The sequence below is a fragment of the Lissotriton helveticus genome, chromosome 5_1, assembly GCF_964261635.1.
Source record: "Lissotriton helveticus chromosome 5_1, aLisHel1.1, whole genome shotgun sequence".
NCBI classification, from domain to species: domain Eukaryota; kingdom Metazoa; phylum Chordata; class Amphibia; order Caudata; family Salamandridae; genus Lissotriton; species Lissotriton helveticus.
In genome coordinates, this window is record NC_136065.1 from 705,212,674 (window position 1) to 705,227,552 (window position 14,879).

Below are 14,879 nucleotides of genomic sequence, written 5' to 3' on the forward strand. Positions count from 1 at the left end.
TTGTAGGGTCTGCATATCAACTGGGTGGGTATCCTGGAGCCTGTGAAGGGAGGGGGTACTGGCATGTTTAGGGGCCTATTGGAAGATTAAAGTTTTTTAGTTTCTTCTGGGATTCAAGAACAGTTGCGAGTGAGGTTGGATTAAACTACACCTCTGGCAAAGGATACGTAGCAGGTGGGGGAGGAGGAGGCTGGTTGAGTGAAGGTACCTGGCAGGGGTGTGGAAAAATCAATGTTTGTTGGGGGGGTCCGTAGTGATTAAATACTGATTGGATGTGCCATTTGGAATAAAGTAAGTGTTCGCTATGTTGCAGGGCAATGTTGCTTCCAGGATGAAATCTATACAGGAGCGGGTACCATGAATGCAAGATGTAAATGTGTAGTCACTATCTTGCGGTTACATTAGTCGACAGTGTTTCAATAATGATTGGTCACTGAGAATGTCAGATAATATGCAACTATCCGTGGTAGTCTGGTGTCATGGTTCCCAGATTTATCGGGATACTTGTCAAGGGGCAAATTACAATTGCACCTCATCAAAGCTTGGTTTTACACAAGAAATTGAGGACTCTGGATAGTGTTATTTTAAGTTTTGCAAAATTGTATCTGGCTTGTGGGTCTTCAAGTTTGTAGCATTCATGGTGAAAGGAATTTGTATAAGCGGATAGCGACTCCAGTCTTTCTTTACTCCGAAGCAGTGGCGGATTGCATTGGAGTGTGTCGAGTTCTGCTATAATATAAGGAGGGAGGGAGCACACTGCCTCTCATCCCAGCACAGTTCACCCCATTGCATTTTGGTAACTGCAGTACGCTTACTTAAAAGCAGTGTGAAGACTTGGGCAGCATTTCGGCAAACCCAAATTACTTTTCTCTGCTCTCTGCTACTTCTGCTCTCCACTGATGAAGGGCTAACCCCAGAAACACGTATCCAGAGATAACAGAACTACCTGAACCAACTTTGGTGAAAAACTATAGCAACTGTGAAGTAAGTGTACTGCATTTACCAGAATGTAATAGGGTGTACTCTGCTGGGGTGAAAGGCAGTGTGCTCCCAACCCCCTTGTGTTTAAAAGGCTCTTTTGAGCCAACAAGCTCACCTGGGATGCACCTATGTTCCTGTGTAGTTGTACTGTGATCTGTGAAGACTTGGGGAGCATGTCAGCAACCCCAGGTGACTTTTCTCTGCCCTCTACTATTTCTTATTTTTTATTTTTTTTAGGAAGTTTTGTATAGCGCTAGCCAGACCGCAAGGTATCTGAGCGCTTCACATAATTACAAGGCGGTGCAAAAGAAAGCCAACAAAGCATAGCAAAGTACAATACAGAGCAAAGAGACATTTGAGGTGCACTCCAGGGTGATCCTATCTGATAGTTAAGGAATGATCAAGGAACAGGATTTTGAGCTGACTCTTGAATTTAGGGAAAGAAGGAATAGTTCTGATGTCGGGAGGGTATAGAGTTCCAAATTTTGGGTGCATTCCCGGCAAAGGAGCGATCCTTGGTTTTTTGTTTTCGAGTTTTTAGTGGGATCAGGAGTAGGGTGTTAGAGCTTCTGAGGTTCCTGTTCTGACCCGCTTTTTTAAGTTTGGATGCCAGATATTCAGGTTTGGCAGTGTGAAGGGCTTTGTGGGTGAGGCAGGCTGTTCTAAAGTTCGCCCGCAATTCTATTGGTAACCATTTGAGTTCTTTTAGTGCCGGAAAGATGTGGTCAAATTTCTTTATTCCAGTGACCATTCTGGCAGCCGCGTTGAGGGTTGTTTTCAGAGGAGCCAGATGTATTTTGGGTATTCCGGAGAGGATTGCATTCCCATAGTGAAGCCTTGATAACACCAGTTGTTGGGTGGCTTGTTTGAGATGACTGGGTGGAATGAAAGGTTTTATTTTGCTTAGTAGCTTCAGATTAAGGAAGGCGCTCGTAGCCGAGATCTTGATGTGTTTGGTTAGATCTAGTTTGGAGTCAAGTGTGATGCCTAGTGATTTGACAGAGTCCGCTAGGAGAGATTCTTATTTAGCGCGTCAATATTTTTAAGCCATTCGATCATTTGTGGGTTCTCTTCTTTGTTCGTGATGAGGAGTAATTCAGTTTTGCCAGGGTTCAGCTTTAGATGGTTGCTAGACAGCCAGCATTGGACTTCCTTTAGTGTTTCGTTGAGTCTGTGAATGTCTTTAGCGGAGGAGATTTCCAGATAAATTTGGGTATCATCTGCGTAAAGGTGGAAGGGGATGTTAGCTTTTCTGAGTAGGGTGGAGAGGGGTTCCATGTAGATGTTGAAGAGTTGAGGGGAGAGCACTGAACCTTGTGGAACTCCTCTATTGACTGGATGAAGGTCGTATTAAAAGCTTCTCATTTTGATTCTTTGTGAGCGATTATGCAGGAAAGAGGGGAACCAGTTGAGCACCATATCATCTAGTCCAGCCCTTTTTCCGAGGGCTTTGAGGAGAAGAATATGGTCAACTGTGTCGAATGCTGCAGATAGATCGAGGAGAATGAGGAGGCAGCATTGGTCTTGGTCAAGTGATTTGTGTATGTCATCAATTATGTTAAGGATTGCAGTTTCCGTGCTACACCCTTTCCTGAATCCTGACTGATGTGATTCAAGGAGGTTGGTATTGGTCAAGTGCTGTGTTAGTTGTTGGAGAACACACCTTTCTTGTATTTTGGAAAGGAGAGGAAGATTGGAGACGGGTCTGAAGTTATTTAAGTCATTTGTATCAAGGCCAGGTTTCTTTAGCAATGGAGTGACTTGTCCCACTTTTAGGCAATCTGGGACATTTCCGGTTTGTAAGGAGCTATTAATGATCCTGCACCAAAGTGGGGCTAGGGAGAGTTTCAGTTTTTTGGTTAGCAGAGCAGGAAGGGGGTCAAGGGTATGAGATGAAGGTTTCGAGGCGGAGATAAGTTTGACTATTTCCTCTTCTAGAATGGGCTGGAAGAGTGACCATGGTTTAGAATTTGGTGGTGGAGCGCTACCAAGCACCCCCCCCCAGGCTGCTATGTGGTTGTGGAGCGCAATTGATGACCAGAGAGCGCTCGATTTTGGAGACCTTGTCATTGAAGAAGTTGGCGAAGCTGTCGCAACGTTCTTTGGAGGCCTGTCCGAGGGAGGAATCCGGCTTGGAGGTTTGTTGTTTAATAATACTGAAGAGCTCTTTGGGTCTGTTCTTTGCGTTGTCTAGAGCAGATCGGAAATACATGGATTTCTTGTTCTTGATATGGTTGTTGTACTTCTTCCGGATGGATCTAAGTTTGTCTCTATGGGAGATAGTAGGCACACTTCTCCATTGTCTTTCTGCAGCTCTTAATTGTCTTCTTTCTTCATTGGTGTCAGAGGCGAACCAGGATCTGGATGGAATGGCTCTGTTCTTTCTTTGTTTCAGTGGTGCTAGTTGTTCGAGGAGGTTTAGCATATTGATGTTGTAGAGTGAGGTAAGATCGGTTGTGGATAGATTTTTGTTGTTAGGAAGGAGTAGCTTTAACCTATCTACCATGACTTCCAGGGGAATCTGGGAGAAATTTCTCGACCATTTGGGGGGATCCTGCACAGGAGGCAGAGATAGGACTCTTTGATTAATGTGGAATAAGATCATGTGGTGGTCCGACCAGTCCACAGGGAGGATGTTGTCGATTGTAATTGTTTCTTGTTGGGCAATGATGGCATCCAAGATCGCTCCTTTGTTGTGGGTTTCTTCGGAGCAATGTTGGAAAAGGTTATTGTCACAAAGGAGAGTATTAAGCGATTGGATTAGGGCGTTGTTGGATTCATTCCAACGTAGGTTGAGATCACCCAGAATTATGTGGTTAATGTCTTTGAGTGCGCAGTGGGCAATTAGGTCAGAGAGATGTTCCCCAAAAGTAGGATTGTTGCCGGGTGGGTGATAGAGAAGGTGACCTACTAAAGGGCTGTTGTCCTTAAGCTTAATAGAGACCGATAGACATTCAAAGGAGCTATTTTCGCAAGGGTCCATTACAGTGATGGAAATATCCTCTTTGTGGATGATGGCTATCCCTCCACCGCGTTGGTCTATTCTGTCTTTATCGATGAGTTTGAAACCCGGGGGCACTAACATGTCGAAGCAAGGTGGGGAGCATTCCTTTAGCCAAGTCTCCGTGATGAATGCAATGTCTAAGTCCTGAGAGAGGATGGCTTCGGCAAGATCCGTTGCATGCTTGAGGGCAGATCGACAGTTAATGAGCATGCAGTTGGTAGGAATATTGTTTTTGGTCGACTGCTTTTCTAGAGGGGCCCTCGGTATGAAGGTGAGGGTGGGTGGGGGTCTGGTAAGCGTCACAGGTGTGAAATCTCTTCCAAAGCCCGTGATTACTTGAATCTTGGCGTTGGTGGCAGTTGAGGGATGGGAAACATAGGTGGAGGCTAATTCCTTAGCTTCTTCCTCTGACATTGCTGCTGCAGATCTGAGAGGCCTATTTGATTGGGTCTCCACATCTTTATTAGTGTATGTCTGAGCTTCAGATGTGGTGGATAAAGATCTTGAGGGAGAATGAAGAGGGATCCCCTCGTCAGTTCTAGGGGGCCTTGGCGGTCGTTTCTCGGGAGTAGGTAAGTTTCCAGCACAGAAATTGAGAGTAAAAGAGTCCGTCGAATCGGAGGCCCTGTGTTGGACATGTCGGGGCTTACGAGTCTCATCAAGATTGGCAAGGATGTCATCTAGGCCACTGCATATCATTTCAAGCTGCCTCTCTAGTAGGGACAACCGGTGCGCCATATTTTCCAAGGCTGGTGATGAGCAGTTTTGGGTAGGGGCATCTCGCGGAAAGGGGGGCCAGATCCCCATTAGGGGTTTAATGCTGGGCAGGTCAACCGGGCTGTTTGTATTAGAAGCCCTAGGTCGGGGGTTAGGTCTTGAGCTCATCCTCCGAGGGTCGGTTGGAGTGATGCGTGGGTCCACAGACCGGGCTCTAGGGAGGGAGTAGTGATGTTGGCGTGGGCAAGATTGCTGGAGCGGTGGGGCTTGGTCTTCTCTGGTAGGTTGATGGGGGTAAGTGGGCTGCTCTCGTGGGAAGCTAGAGTGATGGCGAGGAGAAGATAACGGGGGAAGCGGGCGTTGGTCGTCTTTAGAGACCTGAAGGATAGGGTTCCCAGGGACAGCGTGGTGGGGGGAGTTTCTGAGGGGGGGGGCTGGGGTGTCCCATCAGGAGGGGGGAGGAAGGTATTTCCGACTCCAGCAGAGGGAGGTCGCTCGGGGCATTAGGATGGGGTGGAGCAGGGCGCCGTGACTGTAGGTGTGCTGAGCACAGGGTGGGGAAGAAGGAGTGGAAGGCCTCTAGGTTCTCATTATTGGCCTGTACCAAAACTGTGCCATTTGAGTAAATGGTCACTGAAGTATTCCCTTTTCTATTTGCTTGATTAGGTAGGGAGGTTGTCAATTTACAGCTGTGTGAGGTGATCGTCGTTTTGGAAATGTGAAGTTGTATTCTCAATACGGAGTTCCAGCTTTCCGGACTATCTGTGTGGAAGATGAGGTCCATTTTAACTGACCTTTAGAGGAGCAGTGGTATGTGTCGGCAAATAAAGTTTCTGGATGTTGTCTGATTAAGTTGTGTTTGTGGTTTCTTCTCGCTTTAGGAGAGAGATTAGGTGGGAAGCTAATCACGAAGGCGTTAACGCCATGCGGTTTCATGTGGGACAAGGTAGGAGGTAAGACGGAGGGTGACGTGCCTGGTGGCATAGTTGCGGGCTGTGGGGGGGGGGGGAATGGGCTGAACGAGGGGACTGGAGGATTTGTCTTGAAAAAGGGGCCGTGATTTAGGAGACAACGAGTAGACTAAGTGTAAGGTTGCAGGTGTTGGTATCTTAGAACTGTCCTTAAGATGCTAACCTCATTGTAGTAGGCGGAGGATAGACCTTATTGATAACCATCCTACTAGAGATTTCGCAAGGGAAGTTACCTGAGGGGCGGGGGGAGCTATCCATTATGATATGGGAGCAGGTGGGGAAGGGCCACGTCCCAGTTTGCGCGGGAGCGGACTCTTGCTGTTTCCGCGTCCTAGGAGACAACCAATTTTGGGCCAGGTGTTATCCATCGGTCCAAGCCTAGCGCCATGCTGTTGTTGAATTTGTAGGCCAGGGAAGCCAACCGTGAGCAGCAGATGGGGGGCCTTTCCTCGGCCCGCAACGCGATCTGGCAATGATGGGGGCAACCTTCGATCTTCCCTATGTCACTTTCTGTCCAGAGTGGCGGACATCTTAAGGTCAGGCACCATTAGTCAGCCGATTTCAGCTCACTAGAATGATGAATTAGGCCTGAGGAGCCCATCATGTCGACAGGAAGGGGGGGGCCTTGCCCAAGCTCGCTGTAAGAATCAGTAAGGTGGAGGCAGCCTCTAAAATCTTCCTCTCTGAAGCTGTATGTCCTGGGCGGCGGCCATCTTAAGGCCAGGTGTCGTCAGATCGATGTAACCCCCAGTTGTAGTGGGGGGGTGGAAGGATCCGTCCCACCGTGCAGCGCGGGTGTGGGAATGATGAATTAGGCCTGAGGGGGGCGCCTTAATCCTCCTTGTTGTGGCCTCCGATGTGCAAGGACAGTTAAAGAATGTCCTGGGCGGCGGCCATCTTAGGGCCAGACGTCGCCAGCTCTATGTGATCCCCGGCTGTAGCAGTGAGCAGAAAGGATCGGTCCCACCGTGAAGCGTGGGTGCGGGGGGGCGCCTTACCCCTGCGTGTTATGTCTTCCGTTGTGAAAAGGGGGCATCCCCGCTGTTCTTTAGCGGTCGCGACGCCCACAACGTGCTATCGCTGGGTTCCAGGAGTCTTTCCAGACCGCTCCGGTCTTCACTCCGGTCTTCACTCCCGCCAGGGCTCTTCAAAGGCGGAGCGGCTGTCGGACCTACGGCAGGTTCAAGCTAAGTCCTGCCGGTGGCGTGAGATCGGCCCGACTAGCCTGGGGGGGACACAGAAGCAGCTCCTCGTTCCTGGGCAGACCAGCAGATCGGACGCGCAGTCCAGCATAACAGCGCGGTAAGTAGAGAGCGGGGGTTAGATGTCTTGAGCTTGGTGAACGCGGAGAACGGGCCAGGAGGGATTTACACGAAAGTGATCCCAAACCCGAGAGCCCGTTTTCCCGATGCTACCTCCGCGGCCATCTTGGTCGGTTGACCCCAGAAACACATGTCCGGAGATAACCGCACCACCTGCACCAACTTTGGTAAAAAACGACTTCAACTTAAGGAGGTACAGTGCAAGCTGTACTCCTGGTGGCTATTGCTGGAGGATTGAATTGGCCACGGAGTGGTGAGTACAGGCTGCAGCTCCCGCGCTGCCTAATATACTACCTGGGACCGGGGCCGGCTGGAGACGTGTTGACGCAGAGTGCCTTCGGCGCCCGAGTCCCGCTGCAACTCGGCAATCGAGGATCCTTGTCTGCTCAGCACTACCTAGAGGTGCGCTGGTGTGCTCCCACAGCGCGGAACGCGGCCGCTGCGGGGCGAGATTGGGCACGGCTTTGCGGTGGAGCCTGGGCCCTGGGCTGTCTTAGCGGCCACGAGCCCTCTACAGTGTACATACACAGGCCGGACTATCGTTGTGCACGCGCTCATATAGGCTATAACCCCCTGAAGTGCCCACATACCCAAGGCTGGTAAATAGCAGACCACACGTGTGAGAACTTCCTCCGATAACAGATATCACATTGGTGGTGCCCTACAGATTGCACTAGGTAGCAGGCCTGACCGGACACTAGCGGCCAAGTACACTGGGATGCTGGTTGATGGGACTAGTCACTACCCAGTGCAACATAGAGACTAACCGACTATACAACCCCCTGGGGTGTGAGGCCCACTAGGGGTTGGGGGTGAGTGTCTCCCTGCTGCGGAGGCGTCCAGGCTAGGCCCTAGTGAGTCGTGTGGCTGGGGGTGTTCCCGCCTGCCTGCAGCTACAGCTACCTCTTTCACCATCACAGGCACACATCAAGAAGAACCCAGGGGACAGGACGGCAGGATCTCTATAAAGAGGGACAGAATCCTGTTTGCTGGTCAGTGGGTACTGCCCATTCCTACAAACACCAAAGATAAACTCCCATTCACCACTGCACGCCAGAGCACTATGGATAAATATACTAGTGCAGGCACACATTGCACAGAGGCAGAAGGAGCCTTTGAGGCCTCACCAGACACTACTGCTATCCTTGCGACGATTTTCCAATCCAGGGTGGTGCTGGAGGCCCACATTGGCTACATTGGGTCCGACACGACACCTATATGACAAGACCTCTGAGGTGCGGTGGAACGTCTGGCTGAGGCTGAAACCAGGGTTTCGGGGATTGAAGATGCCGTTTCTATGCTACAAGCGAAGGCCTCCACCCTTGAGAAATTAACTAAAGGACTCACAACACGGATAGAAGACGCCGAAGGGCATGCCCAGAGGAATAACATCCACGGCGCTGGCTTCCCTGAGAATTGCGAGAGTTGCAACACTGAAAAGTTTGTGGCGTATTGGATCGCTTCATGGATCCCAGCAGGTACACTCTCCCCCTGTTTCATAGTAGAATGCGCACACAGAGCTTTTCTCCAAAGGCTGCCTCCAGGAGCCAGACCAAGGCCCATTATTGCGCAGATCCTAAACTATCGCACCCATGACCTTATCCTGGATGAAAACAAAACAGTTTCACGATTCACATTGAATCATGATATTCCTGGACTATATAAGACTCGTCCAACAGCAGCAGCGGTCATTCCAGGCTGCCAAGATGCCCCTCTGGTGACCTCAAGATCACTTATGCTCCACTATTTTCTACGCGATTACTTGTGGTGTACAATTCCCCCACAATCTTCTTAGATACACGGGAAGAAGTCTTCCAGTGGACAGACTAACTGCGACATCTCAAACAACATACACCTCCACGCCATGACTCAGAATCATCCTCCGGTGAACCAAGACGCAAGCACAAATCACCAAAGGAAAAAAGACAACACTGCTCTCGCTCAACATGGCGCTCCAGAACCACAAATACCGATGGGGAGAATTCATCCACTAATACCCCCACCAACCGCCCTAAATAAATCTAGACGCCAACATGAGCCGCATCAGGGACTCTTCCATCTCCTTGTGAAAACTACGTTCTGTAGTAGGGGATCTCTGTGTATAGTCATAATCTAGTGCAGTGGTTCCCAAACTTTTGACTCCTGAGGACCCCCATTGAGTCACCACTGGAAGCCGTGGACCCCCAAGCAATTTGTATGAGTTAAATTTCAAAATTAAAACAGTAATTCGGAAAAAATACACACATGTGCACACAAAACAAATACTCAAAGTACTAAGGATTTTGGAGCCAGATGTACGACCATTTCATTAAGTGCCTTGCAATTGGCGACACATTGCGAGTGGCAAATTGCGAGTTGCTAAATGAAATGTACAACAGTGTGTTAAACACTGTTTGGGATTCCCAATGGGGTCGCAAATTGTGAGGTTCATTAATATTAATGAGCCTCTCGCAATTTGCGAGCCCATTAGGAATCCCAGCCCTCCCAGGGATGGTGGACTGCTGGGCTCTGCAGGCCACCATGTCTCGGACTGCTTTTAAATAAAGCAGTTAAAAAAAAAAATGCAGCCTGTTTACCATGCATTTAAAATAAAAAAGAAAATGAAACGTTTTCGTTTAATTGTCTAAGGGCAGGCAGCGGTCCCTGGGACCACTGCCTGCCCTTAAAAAATAATTTTGCATGCATTTGCAAAGGGGGAGGGGTCCCCTGGGGACCCCTTCCCATTTGCGAATGCATTACCATCTACTTGAAGTAGGTGGTAATTGCGACTGTTTTGCAACCGCAAAACATTTGTACATGGTTTAGACACTCCCTATTTGGAAGGGAATGCCCCTTCCAAATAGCAAGTTGCAAAACCTATTTAGCGAGTCGCAAACAAATTGCGGCTTGCGAAATAGGCTATGTACATGGCTCAGTAGGTTTTTGCATGCATAAACGGGTTCGCAAACCCGTTCGCGCATATAAAAACAGATCGTACATCTGGCACTTAGTATTTTATATTGAAGTAATAGCCCCTTTGTCACATGTATTTCATTTGTTTTATAGCATCTCTCATACCATTGTAGGATGGCAGAGCACTTTACATCACACACATATAGAGACATTGAATCATACATGTAAATCAGTGTGTATATAAAATGTTTAAAGACTGCTTGGTCTGGAAAAGCACAAACTCAGTATTCAGAACATAACATAGTGGCTAGTACTGACTTTAACATTAAAAATGCATTTCTATGGCGTGGCTTGGACGGCAGTGTGAATGGCCGCCTAACCTCGAGCTCCGCAACTCGGGAGAGCGACTACTTCGGTTCCCAGCTGACTCACCGTCCTGAACAGCGGGAGAAGTGACGACCCGATGCCTCATGCCTCGCGGAGCCCTCCGGTGCCCTGATCGGCGATCTTAACGCACCTCACGAGGACTTTTGCTGCCTTTTAGAGCGCCCACGCGCCGACATCGGTGCCCTTCAAAATGGCGGCGCCCCGTCACATCGGCGGTGCCTGACTACCACCTCGGGCTATACTACCCAGCCGCAACAGATCAAATCCAACTCCACCGAGGATGATAATAGCAACGCCGGAATCCCTCACATGCCGGTAAGAGGCGATTACATCAGCGCAAAACTTGCATTTTAATGCTGATTCCTGCCCGTCTCGCCTGACCTCAAGATGGCGGCCATCATCAAAAAACGATCCGATCTTGATTTTAACTTTAATAGCCACTAAGCATCTGTTTGGGGAAGCGGTTCTCCTCTAATATCAAGGAGAAGACCTCCTGCCTGCTTTTTGTGAGGCTTTCATCGATTTCTGGGGACCACGACTTTAAAGCATACTGGTAGTGTGTTCTTAGCCAGTAGCTTACTCTGCCTCTGTTTCAGGCTTGCTCACCTAAATCCCTATTTCCAACTGCAACACTGCAACACTGTCCAGCTGACAGGCCTTGGATCAGGGGACAACTCACCTACAGACACAGAGCCAACCAGTTTGCCAGCACTAAGGAGGTCATCTGCTTATTGGTGCCCACCTACCTGCCTGGTTCTGAATAGGATCTCCTTGTGGGTCCTTGCGGATCTCCCTGTGATATCACCTGACCAACACACCCCCTGGTATTAGCCATCACTACTTGCTACGCAGCCGCAGCCTGTACCTACCTCTCTGACTGAGCCCGCCGACGATAACCCCTGACAAGACTCCCAGACGGGGTAATAGAAGGTTCTCCTCAGTCCTCACTTTCAAAATGTCGGGCAGAGATGATAAGAACAATCCAAAAAAGGTGAAACCTGAACCACAGCTTTCCGACTCCCCCATTAAAAGTAGAGCTGACATGGCGGCCACAATGGAAATGATATTGAAAAAGCTGGGAGACCTTACCGAAATTTCCAAATCTACCAAAGCGAACACGGACTCTATGCAGCTAGAGTTAACAGCTATTAGAGCTGATATGAATGACCTAAAATCAGGACTGGGAACAGCAGAGCAAAGCATCAGCGATGTAGAGGATCTCTCACGCCAGTCGGCCACTAGAATCCAACGCCTTGTTTCCACCACTGACTTCCTCAGACGCCAAAATGCTGAGTTGGAAGACCGAAACAGGCGAGGGAACATCAGAATTTTCGGAATACCGGAAAACGCAGAGAAAGATGCGGACTCCTGCGTGGCTTTCCTGGAAGCATGGATCCCCATGATCACCAAACTTGTATTCCCACACGGTCTGGAGCTAGACCGGGCGTACAGAATCCCCACATTCACTACCAACCGCGAGAGAGGTCCCAGACCAATGATCTGTAAGCCACTCAGATATCAGCATGTCGAAATGATCCTACAATACGCAAGAAAGAACCACTCCATCATGTGGGAGGGCCACAAGATCGTCTTTACGCAGGATTATTCCAAGGACACGGTGGAAGTTCGCAAGGGGTTCCTCGAACTCCGCACCATACTCAGATCCAAAAACATTACTTGCTCCTTTGCAGGACCCGCCAAATTCAAAGTCATTTTGAATGGCCACCCGAAGTTCTTCACTGACCCGAGGGATTTGAAAGACTACCTGAAAAATGGCCCACCTCACGAAATGGACCAGTCAAATGCCCCATCCAATAAAAGGAAAACCACGTGACTACACCATGCCATCGAGGAGCAGGTTAACCGTCATTTTGTCCTCTCCAGGTCGCACCATTGTGCATTTAATGCTACGTCGCAATTGCTTTCCTCTGGTCTCTATTGTTGCTAGCCGACCACTCACATTACCAAGTATTTGTCATATTATACGTTAGCGTTCCCTCACTGACATACATATGGTCAGTATTGTCAATGTTGATCGCTGTTCTCCTCCGCAATACAAAGCAGTGGTAACTATGGACACAATTGCTAGTTGGCTCTACCCCTATTTTACAACTTTTCTTACAGCTTTTCTAATAAGCAACGCAAATAACCGCACCTGGATTCATTCCATTATTGTATGTTTCTATGCACTGGATTTCTATACACTTAATTTTGCCATAGCTAAGGGAAGCTTAATGCCAGTATAACGGGTTTTAGTAGTTTAACGGTTTTAGTAGTTTAGCACAATGTTCAGCTGGATGGTTTACTATGTCTGCAGGCGCAATGCTACCAGTTGCTCATGGTCTGATATTATATTGGTATTGTTACCTACCGAGGGAAATTGTACCCGCGGTCACACTTATCCTCGACATTTTAACCCACATTCGTTCTAACATGGGAAATACCAAGCGAAGTTTGTTAATGTTTAATAACTCCTGTTTTGCCTAGCTGGGTACTGCCGTCGTACTCCCTACGTACGTATTTGGGGGGGAGGGGGGGAAGAGAGGTTCTGCATGGGTAATGGGAAAAAGAGAGAGCGTTCTACAGCTATAGTATGTCAGTACTTTAGAGCTTTATACATCACCTTATGTTATTTTTGGTCCCTTTATATGTCAGTTTCCTACAGGTACAGCATGCGCATGCCAGATTTATCTCTAACCAGATCAATGATTCTGTCCCCTTGTTGTCGCAATAACACCCTGACTCTCACAGTGATAACTGATTCATTACATTGCCCCCCGCCAGATCTGCATTTAGCGATAATCTTGCCTGTCAATGTCTAACACTAAATCCATAACAGATGACCTCAAGATTGTGTCGCTAAATGTTAAGGGACTTAATCACCCTGTAAAAAGAAGGAAAGTCCTTGATTACATCACCAAAACTAAGGGGGATATTATCCTCCTGCAGGAATCTAAACTATCGGAAGAGGACACACGATTCCTAAACGTTCATTGGGCCTCCCATATACTGTCGTCCCCGGCACCACACAAGAAAGGGGGTCTACTTACACTGATATCAAAGAAAGCGAACATAACACTGGTATCACACACTCACGACGCGGAAGGGAGGGTTTTGGTGGTCCACCTACGCAGGGAAGAAGACCCCATACATGTAGTGAACATATACGGCCCCAACGCAGACGACCCCGAGTTCTGACTCAGTTTCTCGCTCGATGGAACATATCCCTCTGGACGACCTCTTGATTGTGGGTGGCGACTTCAATCTCCCCCTAGACCCCTTATTAGACAGGCAATCCAAATGCTCATTTCACCCTTCACGCTCGCATGAGGCCCTTCTGCGTCTATGCGAACGTTACTGCCTTAGAGACTCGTGGCGTCTCCAAAACCCTGAGGGAAGAGACTACACCTTTTACTCCATTCCTCACAACTCCTACTCACGCATTGACTTTATCCTAATATCTTCCACATTTGCACACCTGATCGAGGAAACTGACATCGCCCCTAAACTAATTTCCGACCACGCCTGTATTCACACCAAACTTGCAGGCTCCCGCTCTACCAGACCGCCCAGAAGATGGAGATTCAATGATGAAACTCTAACCAACCCTGAAGACAAACTCCTGATCACTAATGCCATCGAAGAGTACTTACTCTTAAATAATATCCCTGACACGGATCCAAACACCCTCTGGGACGCACTCAAACCCACGATCCGTGGAGTTATTATCAACATAAGAGCCAAAGCCAACAAAGAGATAAACAAGGAATTGGAGCTACTAGAGGGGGAGATCAGATCATTAGAAGCCTTACACAAAACTAACCCCCAAGACCCAAACCCCCTTGACCAACTCATAAAAAAGAAATACGAGTATAATTCCATCACAAGTAAAAGAGCTGGGGTGTGGATTAACCGCTTCAAAGCCTTAAAACTATGTGAGGGAAACAAAGCCGGGAAGCTACTAGCCTCCTATCTTAAACACAAACAGAAGCTAGCAACCATTTCCTCAATAAAAGACCCCGCAAATAACACACACACTAATCAATCCAAGATTCTGCATACCTTTAAATCATTTTACGAGGAGCTGTATAGGAATGATAAATCTCTGGATTTAAAAGCATGCTCGGAATACCTGGAGACCCTCGACCTCCCCAAACTTTCGGAGACTGACAAAGTACATCTAGGGTCCCCCATCACTGTTACAGAAATATCGACGGCCATCAAATCACTCAAAAACAATAAAGCCCCAGGTCCTGACGGATTCTCGGCATCCTTCTACAAAGCCTTTGACAGCCAACTTTCACCAATACTCCAAACTGTGTTCAACTCTTTTGCCTCTAGCGGGAGTATTTCTCCCTCGATGAGCGAAGCGACAATAATTGTTATACCCAAGGAAGGGAAGGACCCCCTCCAGACCAAAAACTACCGCCCCATTTCGCTAATTAATATTGACTGCAAGATCTATGCCAAGATCTTAGCTACTAGATTGAACCCCGTGCTACCCAAATTGATAAGTCCGTCACAAGTGGGATTTTTGAAAAATAGGATGTCGAATGATAACACCAGACTCCTATGTCATGTCCTTGAAAAAGCGAAATCCTGCAA

At 48.3% G+C, this 14,879-nt stretch overlaps 1 protein-coding gene across 3 annotated transcripts in view; it reads left to right on the forward strand.

The window, feature by feature from the left end:
- The window catches only part of LOC144754851 (WASH complex subunit 2-like), a 770,229-nt gene that overhangs the window by 429,198 nt on the left and 326,152 nt on the right, over positions 1–14,879 (forward strand). The gene's annotated exons all lie outside the window — the stretch shown is intronic.